The 19,114-nt window shown below is 46.8% G+C and overlaps 2 protein-coding genes across 8 annotated transcripts in view; one reads left to right on the forward strand and one right to left on the reverse strand.

Moving 5' to 3' along the window:
* CENPN (centromere protein N) overlaps nucleotides 1-17,437 on the reverse strand; it is a 308,258-nt gene extending 290,821 nt beyond the window's left edge. For 2 of the 4 annotated variants that reach the window (XM_078671016.1, XM_078671013.1), the window contains exon 1: nucleotides 17,015-17,145. The gene's annotated coding sequence lies outside the window, so the exon portion shown is untranslated. Of the gene's footprint in view, nucleotides 1-16,956; nucleotides 16,976-17,014; nucleotides 17,146-17,366 lie in introns of those variants that run through there. The other 2 variants (XM_078671014.1, XM_078671015.1) reach the window with 2 other exon arrangements.
* Nucleotides 17,214-19,114, forward strand: part of CMC2 (C-X9-C motif containing 2) — a 105,804-nt gene continuing 103,903 nt past the window's right edge. For 2 of the 4 annotated variants that reach the window (XM_078671018.1, XM_078671020.1), the window contains exons 1-2: nucleotides 17,243-17,345; nucleotides 17,915-17,982. The gene's annotated coding sequence lies outside the window, so the exon portion shown is untranslated. Of the gene's footprint in view, nucleotides 17,346-17,914; nucleotides 17,983-19,114 lie in introns of all 4 variants that reach the window. The other 2 variants (XM_078671019.1, XM_078671017.1) reach the window with 2 other exon arrangements.

Raw genomic sequence — 19,114 nt, forward strand, 5'->3', positions numbered from 1 at the left:
GACATGGTTGAGCCTACGCCCCTCCCACCTCCCCGAGACCGCCGCAAAGAGCCCCAGAGGGTCGGAATCAGTGTGGTCAATGACTAGAGGAAAGTTCCGGCGGGTAAGGATCCCTACTTCCCGGGAGCCCGAAGTAAAGCCAGCGTGGATCACCAACGAGTACTCCCATCTATTCAACGCATGGCACGTATTGCCTAACAAGTGGGTCTCCTGCAGGAGTACCACATCTGGGAGGTGCCGCTTAACGAATTGCAGTACGATAGTCCTTTTGAGCTTGTCCCTCAGCCCATTAACATTCCAGCTCAGGTTTTTTATACTCTTATCCCACTTCATAGCCTTCCAAACATTCCAGTGTGATGTCAACCCTGCAAAGTCCAATACACTTTCCATGCATATCTCTACACTTCCGCTCGTAGCAGGACCATTGGAGCTTTGTTTTACCTCGCCTGGAGTTATTTTAAACCCTGCTGTGTCACTGACATTGGGCGCTGCGAGGCTGAGAGCACACGGGGGAAAAGGACCTGATTGCAAGGAGACAGAGCGGCCGCCCCGGACTGCGAGGACCAGCATTCTCCATTCCATCCACAGCTGGTGCCTCTTCCCGGGCGTGCTCCGCCCCCACCTCAAATTTTCTTTTTTTTGTACTTAACTGACACTCCCAACGTGCATCGCGGGGCTAAGCCCGGGCAAAGGGCCAGGCCCTCTGTGGCCCTCCGAGGCCTGTAGAGTCTTGTCTGGGCCACAGCTCTTGTCTCTGTATTCGGTTTTTGCTCTCATTTTAGTTCCCTGGGTTTAAATATTGTGAGTAATTTTGTCTACTGCTATATATTATTATTGGCTGTTTTGTTTTGGCTATTGCTGTCGTATTGTATATTTTGTACTAGTTGGATTCTGACCCTTGGATACAGGGATGTGTACTCGGGAAACCCATAGTAAAGCTGCGGCCAGTGCTTCTAAATTGACGGGCACTTTAGATCATTTTATTGTGCGCACAAACACTCTAATCGATGAGGGGATAGCCCTCATGGAAAGAAGAGTGTCACAGGATCTTGCTGCAGCGAGGAGATCATCCTTAGGACTTATAGCTTCTGCGCACACACCAATTAGAGCTCAATGTACTCCTCAACTGGATCCTACTCAGCCTACACCTGTAAGGCATTCTATTTCTACTACTCAATCTGTATCCAGGGACTCTACTTCTTCGATGCCCCCCCAAGTAGCACCTCCAACTCCCTTAATGGCTATTCCGACTGTTATAAATGATCATGTGACAACACTTGCACAAAAAGGTTTGAGGGAGGGCGCTATCCCTAAAAGTTCCCAAACATCAAGCAAGGTTAGTGCTGATGCTATAGTTATAGTTGACGGGATCGGAAGTTCTAGTGACCCAATTAGTACGCCCGGTGGGCTAGATGTGAAGAGGGACATTGTGGTTATTTTGGAAAATAGTGAAGGTAAAGCAGAGGGGCGCCGTGTTTCACACCCCCTACCATTAGGTATCCCTGATGATACAACCTCAACCCCAAGCATGGCAAACTCTCTTGAAGAGAGCAGCCTGGATGAATCCTTTGACGAGGCTGAAGATAGGAAAGGTATTTTTAGGAGCTCTATAGCTGAGCTGATTAAATTCTTACTATCTCCTTTGGAATCTAGACTACAAGGTATTGAAGATCAATTGCAGGCCTTAAATCTGGAATTAAAAGCCAGACCAAACGCTCCTGAAAAAAAGACAACTGGTGGACTGGCACCGGTTGGTGCTAGACCACCACTGTCTAATACACAAGTAGTAGGGAAAAATCTTACCCCAAAAGTGTGCTCGTCCAAAAAACCACCATCCAAGGTTAATACAAATAGTAGCAACAAATTGCTTCCTACTTTGCCAAGTGTACCCCAGAAAGTAAATGGCCCCACTATTGCTGTCCCCACACCTCCCATTACTCCTGGTCCCAAACCACCCCCATCCAGCGAATATTAAATTACGCCGGAATATTAATTTGCCCCCTGATGCCCATCCTTATGTACTTGTTCTAACAGGAGTTCCTGAGCTTCCCCCCTCGTCATCAGAATCGTACTGGGCTCTTAAAAACAAAGTCTGCCACTGGTTAGACAGAAACTACCCACTCCCGCCCAACACTCGTAGTAATCTACTTATGCTGGAGAGAGCACCTTGGGTGGGTGAGAATCCAAAAAATCTCCAGGGTGACTGTATAGTCGTCACATTTGAGGACCCACGTACGGTGGAGTATATTTGTGCTAGACCTTCATGTGACATCAATTCCCCCATTCTAGTCAAACCTCTCTCCTATTTCTATATGCTTGCAGACCATCGCAGCAATAGGTGGAGTTGGTTAAGGCCCTCTAATTACATAAGAAGGGGGTTGAGAGAAGAGCCCTCTCAGGATCACATTGTGAACTATTGGGATGGGGGTGAGGAGAGAGGATGGAGCACAGTACAAAGAAGAGCAGGTAGGCCCCCTTTTGGGTTTAATCAGCCCCAGGGGGAATGGTTCGGACATCAGCATAATCCCCCTCCATTACCCTGTTTTAATCGTTTTAGTGCCCTGGAAGCAGTCGATTGACATTTAATTTATGCCTCCGGACAAAAGGTTTTGATGGAGGAGATAAGGACACCACAGGTTATATCCACACTTGAAGGAAAGATTGAAGTGCCTGAGGATAATGTGGCCACTAGAAAGACTGAATTGGACTGTCCCCCATCGCCTATAACCATTGTAACAACTGTTGCTCTTTCTCCAATTAAGATCATCTCATGGAATATCGCAGGATTAAGGAAAAATCTTGAAAATCCGTATTGGAACGACTATATAGATCCTTTTCATATTTGTTTGTTCCAGGAAACCTGGAGCTTGTCCCCACAATATAACAAGCATTTGCAATGCAATAGGTTTCGCATTTACGCGAGTTTAAGCTATTGGCATTGTAAATGACAAAGAGTTTTATTTACGTTTCAAAAAACAAAACATAAATAAAAGGCATTGTCATTTACAATGCCATTAGCTCAAACTCATGTAAACGCGAGACCTGTTGCATTGCAAATGCTTGTTAAAGATGTGTTAGTAGCCTATGAATATGGTCAAATCCCTCAAAACAGGTTTGCTGCAATGTTATGAGCTGCATTCAGTGTGTTTAAAATGCTGAATTATCACTATTTTCTGGTATTGGCCCCATAGTTTGAATTTAAAGCGACACCTCCATTAGTTGGACTGAGCCCCCTCCTCAAAAAAGTTCTGGCCTATTTGCCGACTTCCAATAACAACCCCCCCCCTCCCTCCCTCCCTCCCGCCACACACACAGTACCCACCACAGACTCGGGGAAATGGTCTGATAGAGAAGCTGAGATGGAGAGAGGCGCAGAGAGGGTGAAAGGGGGAGCAATCAAATGAGGTGACAATCAACTAGGCGATGGAAATAGGCTGAGATGTGAGTGGGCTGAGAAGAAAGGAGGTGGAATTTTATTGCAGATACATATAAATGCGTGATATGAGGGGGATAAAGGAAAGAGGGATGTGTGAGCAAAGGAATGGATAAAGAAAAGACACGGAATAGAGAAACGAGTCAGGAGACACAGTAAAGGAGGGAGGCGCATATGGCATAGATACAGGGGTGAGAAGAAAGAAGAGGGGGTCGAAAGGGAAAGCAGCAAAACAGAGAAGATGGGAGCCTAGAAGAGGGAGAGTATGAGGTGAAGAGAAGACGTGAGAGGAAAGAAAGGGCAAAAGAGACGCAATGTGGTGAGGGGCCCCTGAGTCTGCCCTAGCTCACTTAGATCCATTGGACTAGGGCTGAACGTGGGGCCTGTATTGCTACGGGGAGCGCCAGTGAATGACTGCAGAGAGACGGAGGAGAAGCGCTACATAGAGAGAAGCGAGGCGGGTGGGAGGTCGCTGCCTGATTGGGCTAAACCTGGGCATGCAGCGGATGCCAGGCCTACCAGGGAGAGAGGGGGTCTCCCCAACAGGGGATTCCCAGCGGCATCGCCCCCTCATTATCATATATGACATCCCCGCGGGGGCGGGAACTTCTTAAGCCTATACCTAAGTGGGGGCGCTGGGAGCTCAGACAGCAGCTCACGAGCCGGAATTGCGGGGCGCCTCTCGTCGCACCCCAAAGGCTCGCAAGCTTCGCGCCGAGCCAGATCGCAGCTCCATGGAGGTGCAGGCAGAGGGACAGCGCAAGCACCGCGCAGGAGCAGCGCAGCCACTGCGCCCGGAGCAGGCACCTTCAAAGTGTGAGGGAAGAGAGAAGGCTCTGAACACGCCGGGCTGAAGGAGGCGGCGATCTGTCACCGGGCGCTATCTACCGCCCTCGGACTGATGGGAGCAAAAGAACCGCCTGCTTTGGTATAGAGAGGAGCGGCTGTCTGTCTGTCGCCAGCATAGGAAACTGTTCAGCGTGCCCGTAGTCTCAAGCTAACGCTTTAAAAACAATTGCGTAATATGTGAGGGCAGAAAATGGGCAGCGCGCTAGTGTCGGGGAGGGATCAGTCCGCGCATCACCATAGCGCCCACTTGATTAATTAAGTGCCGGGTGGTTGTCAACCCATAACCTACCTGTCAGAGGCACACACACATACATACTTGCAGACACACACAGATACACATACACAACACAAAGGCGGCCGCGTGCAGCTGAGAGCAGCAACAGGTGCCAGACCAGGGAGACGGCGCTGCTCCGAGGACCGACGCCGCTCACAACACCGGACAGAGTGACAGCAGGAAAGAATCACTCGGGCAAAGGAGGGCGGCCGGGCTACGGGCGGTGCACCCCAAACCTGCAGGCTCATCCCGAGCGACCTCACTCTTGGATTGGAGACCGTCGGTGTGCACAAGTGAGAGGCGCCTGGAGGCTCTGATTGTTTTAGGACTCGTGGTGCTACCTATAGAGAAAGCGACTGCACAAGAGATGACGTGAGGTCTCAGCGGGAAGAAACTCGATCGAGGGAACAGCCAGTGCGTCCGCAGACCTGCAGATCTTCGTCCTGGACTGTGCGCACAAGCAGGCAGACAACAGAAAGCTACCCCAAGACACCAGGGAAGCGGGTAGAAGCTGACCGGGCGCTAGGGCGGCGCTTCAGGTGCTTCTACACCACCTGCTACGGGTGGCGCCTTGAAGCCGCTGCCCAGCCTAGTGGTATCTCGACACCGCCAGCAGACACAACAGTGCCCACCACCTTGTCACCCACCGACAACGGAGACATGGAGGCGAAATTGGCTAATAGGTATGGAGGGGGGCGGGGCGTCGCTTCAAATCACAGGGCAGGACACCGCGCGCTCTCCTTCAAGATGCTGCTTTCAGCTGGTGAGCATGAATGCCTCGGGTGGGCCCTGCGAGGTTCAGGCGGGGGGGGGCTGGCCTGGCCGTGAGTGGAATCCCCCAGACCATGCTAACGCTGCTCCAAGGGGCTAACGCGTTAGCAGCGTCCAAAAGCAACATTTTCATCAATTTACAGTGGATGGGGTAGGGCAGGTTAAATTAATTGCTGTCTGCAGGATGCCCGGACAATTCTTAAGTAGGACATTTATCCGCGCCGAGCTCTTACCACTACAGTTCTCGGGCCCAGCACGAGGCCGCCTCCCTAAAGAGGAAAGAAAGTGTTTCAGCCCAGATTAGCGAATCTGAGGTCAGCCAAAGGGTCGTGCGTGAGCCGGGTTAGAATGATAGTGGGCGGGGTATTGGTAATTGAATCGGATGAGATTACACGGTGAGTCGGCAAAGTAAGAGCTGGGCTCCAGGAGGAGGCGGGATTCCGCTCTGTACCGTCAACTATAGATTCACGACTCTCTCCGAGTTCTGAACACATTAGAAGGATCTCAGCAGGTAAATGTAGTCCTTTTTTAATTCTTCTAGGTTTGTTAGATTGGTTTTGTAGCTAAGACTGAAGGAAATAGATTCCCAACGAACCGACAAAAGCTAAACAAGCGGCAAACTCCCGATTTTTGAAGCCACGAAAGTTTTCACAGTCAAGCAGGGAAACAAGCTAACTTCTGTGGCTCAACTTGGCATGTCCCAAATAGCTTCTAAATGCGGCATGCGCGTCCCGAAAACGATAAAAACAAGGGGCAATCTCCCGATTTTTGAAGACACAAATTGCAGAGGCAGTCAGGTCCCGGGCCGGCCAGCCAATCTCAGCGCGGCCCGGGAATGACGTCACGGGGGTGTCCCGGGCCGGCAGCCAATCGCAGCGCGGCCCGGGACAAAGGGGCGGGGCTTAAAAAAAGCACCAGAAACGCCCCCGAATCGCGTTTTCGAGAGAAAACGCGATTGACAGCCTCTGCCTCCCAATGGCTAGCCTCCATTTATGGAGCTAGCCAATTGGAAACAGAGGCTGTCCTAACCTCACTATTAGAAACAACAGATTTCGATCTGGGAGTGGCTTCGCCCCTCGCCAGGTTACGAAACCTAAAAATGGATATTCCACATATTTTGTCCCAGCAGTTTCTATAGGAAAAGGCCGCCCCTTGGGTGGCCTGCATATTTGGGTAAAGGTTAACCTTAATTGTACTGTTATTACACATAATACACAGTCCAATGACATCTTGCACATTTCTTTGAAAAGCCCAAATGGGGAAATTGTTCATTTGTTTTGTGTTTATGCAAGAGGGGTTCAGGTCGGTTTAAAATCACAAACTATCGAGCTGTTAGATATAAAACTGTCCGAGCTCCCACCTAGGTCTAAAATCCTGCTGGGGGCGATTTTAATTGTACATTTGAGCCCCTAGATGAGGATGTTTTGGGTTTAAATTCTGAGGATTGGAGACAGGCCGTACCTCCATTAGCGCTGGCCCCTATTAAGAAGTGGACTGCCAGAGCTATACAGTTGAATGCACTGGCTTTGGAGCATAATTTACGGGCACTAAATGGGCGGACTATCTCTGATCGGGAAGGGGCAATGACCTATAATAGGATAAGTTGTCCTTCGCGAATTGATTACATCTTTTTAGATGTTCATTCTTGGGCTAGTTTAAAAGATATGGAGGTCAGGCAGTCCTCATACAGTGATCACAACCCATTATGTATGGAAATTAACTGGGCACAAGGGTTTAGTAACAATGGGGGTCTAGAGATGGTCACGAAGGAAGTTCTCCCCTCCAATTGTAACCGGAAACTGAGGTGGGAGGTGATAAAATGTGAAGAGGAGAAAATTAATAATATTATGGACTTAGTTAAAGCAGAAACCTCTAGTCTTGCAGCGGTGGATTGGGGAGAGGTCTTCTGCGGGGCACACATTTTTGGGTCAGTATAAAAAACTCACAGACAAAATAGGAGAATATTTCCTTAAAAACACCCCAGGGAACTCCGCCGTGGCCAATAGACCGCCGAAGGCAAACCTGTGGTATACAGCCGAATGCAGAGCCAAAAGAAAGGCCATTGGTTCAGCGATAAAACTAAAGGATCTGACGGCAGTAAGACTAGCTAGAAAGGAGTATCGTGGTTCAATTGCCTTAGCAAAGAAAAACTGGGAGGAAGAGCATTGGCAGCAGCTTAAAATTGCTGCCAGTGGATAGAATTCCACCATTTTTTGGAAACTGATTAATACGTTAGACCGGAGGGGTACCGATCTTATTTTAAATCATATTACAGAACAACAATGGCACGCTCATTTTTTAAAATTGTATAGTGATGTTGCCGATCAAACTCCCCTGTCTTCACCAATAGAGTGTAGCAATAGCAATCGAGGTTTGAAGTTGACTGGTAATGAAATGGAGTTGACTGGCAATGAAATGATATTCTCCCAGCAAGAAGTTTGAGGAAAATGAAATTTTGCCTGACCAAGACGTCCCCTGCGTGTACCCTATGTTACATGTGTGGTACATATATGTGCATGTCACCCATGCATATTTTCCCTTAAGTGGCCTGAACAAAGAGGCCTCTGCATTTACGTCCTGCTTTAGGATGCCAGTAATTAAGTCTCCCATGCAAGAAATATTAAGCTAACATGAAGGCCCATGTATTTACATTGTGCACTTTTAAATAAATCACGATGAAACCTTTTTTGTGGTTCAGCTGAGCCACTTTCTGAAATAAGGGTTTTTCATGACTCCTGACACACTGAAAGCTGCAATTACATATCTCTGACCTCGCATGCTTCTAGCTCAGCCGAAAGAAATCCAGCAAGGGCTGCCAAGACAGTATATTTTGCTTAACAGTTATCTGCATGCCCGGTGAAAAAGGTAAACAGAACCAGTCTGCTGAGATAGGGCCCAGCTTTTCTGTCTCTGGTTAAATGAAATTACAGTACTTGCATCTGTAAAAAGCTCACAGCCCCCATGTAATGAACGAAGAAATATATGCTTTTTCTGATTCTTAGCGATGAATAACCTTTGCTTCAGATAATACATCCCCGATATCAAGATATCAGATAGTACAAGACGTGCTGGTCGCCCTGACACTGAAGGCTTCTCTACTAGACTTAAAGTCAGCTCTCCTCCCAGTTACACGTCAATTGCACGTCATGACCAAGTTGCACACAAGTAGGGCAAAGTTCCAGCTGGTCATGGAAACTCCTCCTCTGTGTACCACCCACCTATGACACCTACCTATGACTCATAAAGTGTACACCCACATGTACGCCCACATGCTCTTATCTGTTTTTTTCTCTGCTCTGCGTTCCTTCCTACGCCCTATGTACAAGACAAAATGTATATATGTTGTTCATTGTTATTAAATGTTAGAAGACCCTTCCTGAACCTCAGTGGTGATGGAACAGATTCTCCCTTAACTCGAGTTATTGGAATAAAGCCCTTTTAACTTGGACACCACGGACTCTCTGCCTCTCATTTGATACATGCTAATTGTTAATGCCTAGAAATTATGCCAGGGTAATTATTTTATTTACCACAAGTTAAGGCTGCTATTCTAAATATACTTCCAGGCAAAGCGGCCGGCCCAGATGGTCTGCCCGGTGATCTTCTATTACATGATCCCATAATCTGGGCAGAGTATATAGCAAACTTAATGACTCTTATCCAGTTAGGCCATCCCGTCCCGGAATCATGGAAAGGGGCGGAGGTGATCACGATTTTTAAAAAAGGCAACAGAGAGGACCCTGCCAACTACAGACCAATTAGCTTAATTGATACTATCCAAAAGGTAGTTGGCAGGGTCATTATAAATCGTGTTGAGACATGGCTAATGGATTCTTACCCACTTCCAAACGGGTTTTAGGCGGAATGTCGGTGCAATGGACTAAGTCTTCTGGTTTTGTGCGGTCTATTGGAAGTCAGTATCAATTACCAAGGGCTGCCTGTATCTGGCTTTCATCAACCTGAAAACCGCGTTCGACGTTATCCCACGCGCCAAGTTATGGGAGATTTTACAAGCTATGGGGTTTCCCAGCTCCCTGTTGCAACTGGTTATCAAATTGCATGAGGATAACTATGCAAGGATACGATGGGGGCGCCAGGGTCAATTGACAGAGAGGGTACCAGTCAGCAGGGGGGTACGGCAGGGATGTGTGATGGCGCCGACACTGTTCTCCCTCTTTATAAATGGGGTGGTGGACCATTTGAAGACCCGGCAGATGCCCCCGTCCTTGCCGGGGAGAAAACCCCGACACTTCTCTTTGCTGACGATACCCTCCTGATGTCCAAGACCCCTAAGGGTCTCCAAAAATTGCTTGACCGTTTTTCCCTCTTTTGTAACGATCGTGGGCTAACGGTTAACACCCTGAAGACAAAGCTAATGGTTTTAACTCCAACCAGAAAGGTTAGGAAGGTTCACCTTACTTTGTGTGGAGCCCCTTTAGAGGTTTTTAACGAATTTCATTATCTTGGGGTGAGGCTGTCTAACAATATGAGTTGGGATTCGCATATTTCAAAAATGGTTTTAAATCTTAAAAGGGTGTCCGGTGCAATACTAAAGAACCAGCGCCTCTCGATTAGCAGACCGGTTGCCCCTGCCTTGGTAGTCTATGAAGGGAAAGCCTTGACCTCGGCAGTTTATGGCTCCGAATTATGGGGTGCTGAAAATACTAATGCACTGGCAATTGCGGAAAATAAGTTTATCAGAGATTTAGTCTCACTTCCAGCCTCTACCCCTTTGCTACCCTTATTTTTTGATTTGGGTAAAAAAAATCGATTTCGGACAAAGTTAAGGCCGCTGCTATTCTGGGTACGCCTTAGAAGAACCGAGGAACTAGCCGGGTACGCTCGAGTGCTGGACGAGTTAATAAACCTAAATGTTTCTCACCAAATAAAGTGGCTTAACAACCTTAAGAAATTAGTAAAATCAATAGGTCTGGGGGAGTCCTGGGCGTCACAAGTCCCCCCTGTAAAGCAAATTGTAAAGAAATTATATTGGGATTGGGTTGAGTCCAAGATCAACAATAACTCAAATCTGGGGACTTTACCGACAAACTTTCTTAATCATAAACCCTCTATGAAGTTGGAACCATTTATGGATTTTATACAAGTAGCAAGAGATAGATCTTTGTTCTTGAAATTAAGGTATGGCACACTACCCCTTAAAACATTTTTGGAAAGGTGGAAGTCTAAGGGGGGATTGAATTAAAATGCCCTGGTTGCCAATGCCCAGAAGAAACCCTTGACCATTTTTTGTTTGCCTGTCCGGCATACAAATCTGCTAGGACTAAATGGTTGAAACTTGTATGCAGAGAGATGGGTGTAAAAGATCATAGGTCAGATCTCCGTATTATCACAACTAACGCTGTTTCCATGTATATTATCTGTGGGGTGGCAAAATATCTGAGGGGTGCTTGGATAATACGCTCTAGATTGTTGGGTAATGTACAAAAACTTTAACGGTTTTATATATTGCTTTTACTGATGTTTTTAAATTGCTAGTTGCTGTTCTGGATGTAATTGTAGTATCTTGGATGGATTGTTTTTATATATTTGTATGTTTGTACGTTTATGATAAATGTCTATCGAATAAAGTATTACAACAACAAATATCTCCACACTTCAGGCGCGACCATTCCCAACAACCGCCCCCCATTCCCCCCCCCAAAACTCCACAACTGGTTAACTCCCCCCTCCCCACCCTCCCTGCTCGTAGGTTCCAAACTACCCATATCCCCAATTAGCAGAGAGCCTTTCGCCCAGCCCCTACCCAGGAGTGAGGAAACCTCCCCCTCCCAAAGAAACTCCTGTAGGGAAAGTGTGCACTGGCTCCAGCTACAGCCGCCACCCACGTATACCCCCCTCGCAGCACAGTTCTTCACTCAAGTATACCCTTCTCAGGAGGCGGGTCGTTAACAGTGTCATTCATGTGCAGTGTCCCGCCACTCAGTGCAGCAGCCCCCATTAAGAGTCGCCAAGCCCCAGGAGCAGGGGCCTTCAGACTGAAATTAACAATTTCATACATTAAAGGTCGTAGGGTCCTTCACACTGTCTTGCCTCCATCAGTCACCATCTTTGTCCAGGAGAGACCCCCATTTAGGGCTGGTTGACCTCGAGGATCGCTGGCTAAGGGCGTCCGCATTCGAACCCCCCGCCACGGATCTAGGCGAGGCGACCTGCGTATCTCTCCAGCCACAAGCCTCTACTTGGCCCTGAGCCCTTGGTGAATCCCGGTCCAACCAGTCTTGCACTTCTGACGGTGTGGTGAAAAACAGTGATTTGCCCCCCGCGATGAACTTCAGCTTGGCCAGGAAGAACATCATATACTTGTAGTGCCGGTCACCGAGTGCCGACTTCACACCTATGAAAGAGCGCCTCTCCTGCTGGACTTGTAGCGTGAAGTCCGGGAAGAACCGGATCGTGGCATTCTCGAGTTGCAAGTCGCCCAGCCGCCTCGAGGATAGCATCTCTGTACATATAGTTCAAGAGTTTAGCGATGATGGTCCTGGGCGGTGCACTCGGCTTGGGTTTTGGGACAGGCGCCCGATGGGCCCTCTCTATAGTGAAGATGTTTGACATGGCCTAGGCATCAGGTGGGCGATAATAAGGTCCTCAAGGAAGAGTTCCACACTGGACCCCTCCATTCCTTCTGGCACTCCGACTACGCGTATGTTGCTTCTTCGGGCCCTCCCTTCCTGGTCCTCCAACTGCCGATGTTGGTGTATAAGGTCATTGACGCGTTTTACTACCCTCTTCGAGGAGGTCTGTAGCTCTCGTATGTCGGACTCGTTCGCTTTGGCCTTTTCCGTGGTTTTACCGAGGTCAGCCCGAAGAATATTAACTTCATCCAGATTTTGTCTATTTTTGTCTCCAAGTTGGTTCCCAGAGACTGTATCGCCGCCATGATGGATGCCACGGTCGGTTCCTTTGGGCCCGTTTAGTCCCCGGTCGCGGCCCCTGCCAGGGCCTGTCCCAAGGGGACCGCGTATTTATCCAGTTTGTTAGTGTGGGCTGTCGCAGCGTTTTTCAGCTTCATGCTTGTGCCTTGCCTACTCCCTAGTATGCGGCCTGGGCCCAGTCGCCCTTCAGCACTAGCAGAAAGCAGCGAGGCGTCTGGGCCTTTCCTCCTGGGCTGCCCTGTGGCTCCCATGCCCTCCGGCGGTCCCTTACTCCTGGGCTGCCCTGTGGCTCCCATGCCCTCCGGCGGTCCCTTATTGCGGCAGGTGACAGGTATCCAAGTCTCTCACTTCTGTGCTAACCGTCTCTGTCGCTGCTGAACACCCCCAGGCCCACCAATATGGGTAGCCAGTTCCTCTCCACCTCTGTGCCACAGATGCAGGGGCCCAATACTGTCCACGCTTATCAACAGGCAGTGAAAGGGGGTGCACTCACCCCGGGCCCCTCGTTGCAGTCTTGATCCCTGAGGCGCCCTTGCCAATCGAGCCTCTGCACAGTATTTCGTCCCCAGGGAAGGCCTCCAAGAACGTGGGTAGCAAAGCAAGGCAGGATGCCAGTCTCTGACCACCTTCTCAAAGTATCAACTGATATCTACATCAGCAACACAGCACAAGCACAACAGCTGATAGTCCTGTCAGTTACTGTGTCCAAATTAAAGACAGTGCAACCAAAACTTCTCACTGCCTATTCAACGGTCGATATTATGAACAAACCAGTCTCCACATCACTTGTCGCCAAATTGTGTACAAATAACACAATAATGGCAGGCAAGTCACGCAGCTTTATGTTCGGCTTCTTTCTCATGCCTCCATCAACGACGCTTCGCCCAACTGTAACTCCCCCACATTCCATTTTTGGCCGCGTGGAACACCATGACATTGGGGTTACCTCACGCATGGCGTTCCACACCATACAATATAATAGTACAGCAAGTCAAGTTAAACAGTGAAGTAAAACAAATACAAAGTTAACATTACTATGGTTTACAGGAAATTTAAGGAGTGTATTTCAAAGCTTTTGATTGCGTTTTTATAAAGAAACAATGGATAATAACCTAATGTGAGTCCGAGTTTACAGGTGGAGCAGACTGATTAGGTTATTTCTGACAACAAATTCATGAGAGAAAAAGTGTTGTGGCACAAGAAACATGTAACTCATTGTAAAAGGAACATGTGGGATTATGGATTTTAAGAATTACTGACTCTCAGGATGTGTGGTCTGAGTTAGATGATGGCGTAAATCGGAGTATGTTGATAGAAATCTGTTAATTAAAAGAGGGGGGGGGGGAATGAACCACGTATGTTGATATACCAGAGTCTCAGGGAACGTCTCTGAGACCCTCAACCACACATTCACAGTTTAATCAGGATAGGGATATGGCTGTCCTGATTTTCTTTGTTCAATAAACATTTCAATACAGGATAGGAGAAAATATTAACCTCTAACTACTGCCAACATCCAGATAGTCTCCCACCTGGTGGAGGATGGTGGGTCACTTGGAGAACAAAACACTCAAGTGACAGACTCCGTGATTACACTATCCACCAAGCCACACGAGCGGAGATAATATACATTACAAAGTGGGAAAGTGTAGTTAGTCTCCATGGCAATCTTCTTCGAAACTCTGGTATATCGACATAAATGGTTCATTCTCCCCCTCCTTTTTGATTAACAGATTATGGAATTCCAGAAGATTAATAAACCTCTGCTTCTTTCTCCCTTTAATCTTTTTTTTAAGTAAGTTGGTAGAAGAATGTGCAAGGGATAACAAATAGTGTTGCCACCCCGCGCATGCAAGAGTACTAAAGGTGTGATAAAAGGTGGAGTATAGGATGGTTGTGCTGAGATCAGGGAAGTTGGTAGTCACTGAGAGTTTACTAAATTTGGTCAGGAGGTTTGTGAGAGTGACCCATGCAGCAAATACAGAGTAAAGAGCAAATTAAAAAAGACGCAGAACTTGCTAGGACATTGTGATTATGTAATGTACTAATATGCTTTTTAAAGAAAGAATAGCGGTATACATTATCCACAGGATGCACACTTAGTTTTGTTTTTGTAACGAGGAAGACACCTAGTATAGATGCTTTCGGTTGTCGTTTTTTTCTACTTATATTTGATTTCAGACGGTGTCTGTCTTGTTTGCCATGCCTGTATTTCTTTGGGGTGCAGTTCTAGTGCATATGCTGGTTTGTAAGATTGTGGAATCTCAACGGATCCTTTGCCAGCGGGTTCACAGGCTTCAACAGCACCATGTGTCTGTAAGACACCGTCATCATTCCAATACAATGTATATTTATTCCGCTATAGGCTTCCAGTTGACCTTTCAAAACTTGAAAATGCTTAACTGCAAATTAATTGAGAAATAAAATCTAATGTACTTATGGATCTATATATTTATCACTTTCTTCTAATTTAGCATTTCCAATGCACTAGCCTATTTCTCAGCCTATACTTCGCTCAATATATCTTCTAGCCCAACCTTCTGACTCCTCTCAAACTTCTTTCTACTACTCCTTCTAATGCACTACCCTATCTCTCATCCTATAGATCTATCGATATATCCTCTACATCCACTCTCATTTATCCCAAACCTCATACCACTACTATGATCGCCAAACCCCTCCTTGCATCATCGGACACCTCTTTTTACTACACCGATCCCCTAAAACAAACATTTCTAAACTCTCCCCTCTGACTCCTTCCCTCCAAAACTCCTTTTTACTCATCCAAAAGCCTCTTCCTACTGCTAAGACTTATAAAAAAAAATCCTTCACTCTTATCCCTCCACTATCCTTTTTCAATCAAAATTAACAGACTAACATGTTTCACTTCTCAAATTCCATATTCAACTATACTAATATACTGCCCAAATTACTGAATAACATATCTACTACTCAAATTACTTCATATTTATACTATACTAATTTTCAACACTAATCCTTTATGGGTTCACGGAGTGGTATGCTACTCGCCAGAAAAGCGCTTCAACGCCCATCAGGGGTAACAAGTGCTATATGAATGCAAATCTTTCTTCCCCTTTTATCAATCCGCTATCCTTCTCACTCCAAGTAACAGACTAATATCCACCACTGAAATTACCCCATATTTCACCATATTAATTCACCACTAATCCTCTATAGGCTCCCTGAATAGCATGCGTCAACAAGCGAGCGATAAATAAATACAAACCTTTGTCCTACTCTATCCTTCTGCTATCATTCCAAATTCAAATAACTGATAACCTATCCACCACTTAAAATGTACTTGCATGTTTCACTATACTAATTCAACACTAATCCTCTGTGGGTCCCAGAGTAGCGTGCTACCCGCCGAAAAAGCGCTTCGCCGCCACGTATGGGGTAATAAGCGCTATATAAATGCAATTACAATACAATACATCCGATCTATTTTGACAAGCTTTCATACTGCAGTAGCAGGGGCACCTGTATTTTTTGAAGCATGTTAAAAACGAGGACGAATCCGTCATGAAAAGGAATTGGATCTAAAAAGGGACGACTAAGATAATATTCAGGACCTGTTCACTAAAATGTCCTAGGTGTTACTAGGAAGTTGATCGTATTCGGTCAATCATTTGACACTGACTGTTTTGCAGTCCACGTCATTGCGTCAGACGTTTCAGCGTGAATAGTTTGAGCAGCCCAGGTTAGATTGTCAGTGAGGGAAGATGATAAAATTACAATCTATCCACTATTTGAACCCTGAAAGCCAGTGCTGCCAGTATACAATTGTGAACAAGAAATGAGATTTTTAAACGGGGCCAGTAACAATGATGCCTCCAGTAATGCATTATTTCTATGAGGCCCACCAATGTGCCATTTGGAATCCCTGCAATCTATGCCACCATGAGTTTAGCAGTACGTCCAGTTTTGTAAAGTCGGGAGGGGGGAGAAGAGATACCAAGGACCTCGCATTAACAACCCTGACAACCATTTAAACACAGACATTGTGCAACGCATGTGGGATTTCTATAGTGTATTGCAACCCGTCTACCTCCCAGTCGAGCCCAGACGGATTGTGCAGCCAGTGTATCATTGCCAGTGAGAGAAGCAGAGCAAAATGGCTATATGCACTATGAGTGATTGACCTATAGGCTGGATTTCACTAACATTTAGTCTGTGAATTCACCACTGCAGGTAGGGACGGTGCAAGTCTGTCCAGGAATAAGATGCATAAACATTCGTGCATATTATCGACACTTCACGGCACAGTTTTACTTTTGGTGGACAGTAATAACTTTTAACAGGACTCTCATACTAAATAGTAACAAGTCGAGCGCGTATGCACAAGTTCGGGAGCTTTTACTGGGCCAGTATTCTTTTTTCAAAACAAGCCCAACATAAGAAACTTGGAACACTTCTTTGCAGGACTTGCACACTCTAAATATGACGGTAATAACAGTTTCATGCAATGAGGGGGTGGGGGTAGGTTTGTGCATACGTCTCCCGCGTATCAAGCGTACACTACTGCAACTACAATTCAAAAGATAACGGATGCATGTGATGTAGATGGCCCGCCCCCCACTTCAAAATCAAATCGCACGTACTCAATATAATTCACATATCAAACAAAACCAATGCCAGGTTCCAACAACCTAGAAAAAGCTTAATTTCTCCATTGGATTTCACAATAGCACCGGAGTGTCCATGCATGCAAATACCCCAGCTGGCTATCAGCCATTCGTTTCCCGCCTTTCAGCTCCACGAGTCGGTGCTTACTTCCGAGTGCATACGCAGGCACGGAGACACCATGGGCCTGCCATAAGAGACCCCCGGCGACACAAGAGGAGGACGAGCTGAGCTGGTGAGGACGGCTTGGGCACAGACTGGCAGTCACATTGCCTTGGCTTCTGGGGAAGGCGTAGCCACTGCAACCTGCAGGAGCGAACCTGGGACCGGGCGGAAGCGGTAAACAGCTGGGGAAGCGAACAGGAAATGACGTCTGGTGAAGAAGGTACGGTCCGGGTGGCTTTCGATCCGTCGCTCGTGCCTCTGAAGCTGCTAGTTTGCCCCAGACTGTGGAGACTGTTAAACTGACCCTCCTAACAAGGTAACTGACTTTGCTGCTTACCGCCGCTGCTGCCATTTAACAGATGGACGCTTGTCAGGGTCTTGCTCGCTCTGAAGGTCACGCCACCTCGGCCAGGATCGCCGAAGAGCTCAAACTCACAGACACTGTACACTAAATAACTTCTCTAAAGGGAATGCCTGTAGATCGCCGACCTGCTGATGGTGGGCAATGCAACTAAAACAAGCATTTGCAATGCAATGGGTCGCGCATTTGTGAAAGTTAGAGCTATTGGCAGTGCTTTAAATGGAAAAAAATAAGTGCAGGTACTCACCAAAAAGAGCAGTGGGCGGAGTTAAGGGCGGTGCTAAGGTGGGACAAGGGGCGGGGTTAGCTTTTTGACTTTGCCAAGGTTGTATGCACAAAATCTGGATGCATTGTTAGAATGTCGGATGTATCTGTCCATTAGTTACCTCACTAATAACTATATATATGGCACTTAATTATAAGTGTTTATTACTACCCAAAGTAGGCTTTTTTAGCATCCTTGAAATAAGAAAAGATGGAGGAAATAACAGCGAGGTTCTAAATATATGCCTTCTTGTTTGCAGGCAGGTCGTTGCTGCAGGGTCATAACTCACTCAGCTATTTTACAAGGATCTTAACTTTTGACCTGCAGGTAACACAAGGCTCTATGCGACAAAAACTGTAATGTTTCGATTTGTTCTGGATTCCGTCCATCAATTGTGTTTCTTTTGCTCAGTTTGTGCAGCACACACTATACATGGTAGTTATTTATCAAGATAACCATAAAGGAAATGTGACTTCATCAAATGTTATGCTGTGAAGAAAGGCGCAGCATGATACTGTAAGGTGACCAGTAGAAGCTCCATCGTTTCTTTTGTGAGTTTGTATGCGTTTGGTATGTGTTTAAATTGTGTGTGTGCATGTTGTATGTGTGTGTCTACCAATGGAATGTGTGTGCTGTGTGTCCGTGCTTGTGGTTTTCGCAAGTGTTTGCATGTGCATGCTTGGGCATGAATGTTTGGTGCATTTACATCAGCAGTATGTACTCATCTCTGTCCGTGTATTATCGTTTGTGCGCATGTATCCGCTACTGTGTTGTGTGCGCTAGTACTGTGTTTGCCTACGGTGCTTGTCTATTTGTGGAATGTGTGTTTTATTTGTGCAACAGTGAAATCAAGCATTTCATGAACATTTGTTTAAAAAAAAAAATTTGAAGGGTATCCGAAAAGTGTGTTCTTCCGAGTGAGCTGCGTTCATTCCTGTGACTCACTCTGAAGTACCAGCCAGAGTTCAGTGCCTTCCCCCAGCTTGTTTTCTCAACCACGTACACAAACACTTGCCACTTATCCAATATACAGAAACACGGTTCAAAACAAGATAGAGTTTTAGAAAATATAGATCAAGTTGTAATTTTCAGCCAGGGACGCACTCATTTAATAAGTGCTGAAGAACGGTGCCCCCTCCCCCCCCCCCTTGGATCATACACCCAGGGCAGACCGGGAGGGGTCCAAGGCCAAGGCTGGCGCCTGTCCCCAGGTGCGCTTAATGTGCCGCTGTTAGAGAACACATAACCCCACTTTTTTTTATCTGTTCTGTTCATGGAATATTCAATCCTGTTCAGTGCATCCCGCCGCCACCCATTAGATTTTACAGCCCCATCTCGGCCCCACTGTGAAAGAACAATGGATCCGATAAGCACTCTGCAGACCCCCCTCCCTCCCCGCTCTGAAGACTTCCAAAGCACCTCACGCTGGTTCCTGGTGAGAAGCGCTCCTGTGTTTAAA

Source organism: Lissotriton helveticus, chromosome 12 (assembly GCF_964261635.1).
Source record: "Lissotriton helveticus chromosome 12, aLisHel1.1, whole genome shotgun sequence".
In the NCBI taxonomy this organism is placed as follows: Eukaryota; Metazoa; Chordata; class Amphibia; order Caudata; family Salamandridae; genus Lissotriton; species Lissotriton helveticus.